General features: G+C 42.1%; 1 non-coding gene across 1 annotated transcript; it reads left to right on the forward strand.

Annotated features, from left to right (window-relative positions):
- The first annotated feature begins 316 nt into the window (after positions 1-316).
- Positions 317-534, forward strand: LOC122649290. The gene has a single exon (XR_006331254.1). It is a non-coding gene; the product is annotated as a small nucleolar RNA U3 (small nucleolar RNA).
- The last annotated feature ends 850 nt before the right edge of the window (positions 535-1,384 follow it).

The following is a 1,384-nucleotide window of genomic DNA, read 5'->3' on the forward strand; positions in this document are numbered from 1 at the left end:
GGGAATATTCCCCCATCTTCTTCCCCAAAACGAAATAGAGAACAAAATCGTTTTTAGGGTTTTCAAAAAAAAAAAAACATTCTGCTGCCCTTAGCGGCGGCCAAACCACAAGGTCGGCGACTAGGTAGATCTAGGCGAAGGACCGCCGTCCTCCGGCAACCATAACCCCGGTCCCAGCGGCCGGTAAAACCCAACGGCCAAAACCATTTCCAATAAAACCCAACGGCCTAAAAAAAAAAAAAAAAAACTTTTCAGGTTTCAAAACTTCAATCCACCGCATACGGCGGCCAAACAGAGTGTAAACCTAAGAATCCCCTCTCCCTTCTAGCGAAGGATCAGTTCTATAGGCTCGTACCTCTGTATCCTTGAATTCTAAGGAGACAGGAACCTAAAACTAGTGGTTGAGACATGGCCGTGTGACCAGGATGTGATTAACAACTCTGTTTAGTTCCTCTGGATCCGATCAAGCAGTAGAGGATCATTCCCATGGTTGGCTTCCAATCCTGAGGTGGTTGCACGATTGTCAGACAGACTCAAAACTTTTAGGGTTTTGATTTCCCAAGCATCGAGCTACAGCGATGGTCTCGGCCAGGGCTGCAGCAGGGATTTTTTTTTTATTTTAGGAGAGGCTATGGCCACACCATGGTAATCCAGAAAACAAAAAACTGTACTATTCATATGGCCATGGTTTTGGCCATGGTCGATGCAAATTTTTTTTTTTTTATTTTATCGATTACTCCATTCACGCATAACAAAATTAATTAACAAAAAAATTGTAGCCCCATTGATAGAATAATTCATGCGGAACGCTCATGGAGATCAATGAGCATACAATAAATCTAGGGGTGTGATTGTCGTACCTGGATCCATGGTTGTGGAAGTCGAATTCTTGACGATCTCTGTCGCACACGAACTGCGTTGGTCTGATCTACCCTCTTCCATTCAACTTTAGGTTTTCTCAGGTTAGTCACTTAATGGGCCAGTGACAACTATTTATAGTAGTGAGGGTAGGGACCAACCCTGCATAGAAACTAGGGTTTCCTTCCCATTAAGGAAACAATACCTTAGGTCCACACATAGTAACTGGACTCATACCATTAAGGTAGTTCCCATCAACACAACTAAACCGATTTTAATAAAATAAAATAGGACTATGCCAGCTCACCTTATGGAAATCTTACATCTACTGCTATGATTAAGATTATACACATATACATGACAAAAATAGATACAAAGAGATAAGGACGGGAGGTGGCATGTGTGGACATGATAAACATGTGCTAATATGGCACTCTCAAAGGGCATGGACATAGGATGAAAGTACCTTGGATATCACGGATGATAAAAGGCATGGTCCTTGTTTTGTTACAGAAAAATGACATAT

The sequence above is a fragment of the Telopea speciosissima genome, chromosome 1 (assembly GCF_018873765.1).
Source record: "Telopea speciosissima isolate NSW1024214 ecotype Mountain lineage chromosome 1, Tspe_v1, whole genome shotgun sequence".
Taxonomy (NCBI): Eukaryota; Viridiplantae; Streptophyta; class Magnoliopsida; order Proteales; family Proteaceae; genus Telopea; species Telopea speciosissima.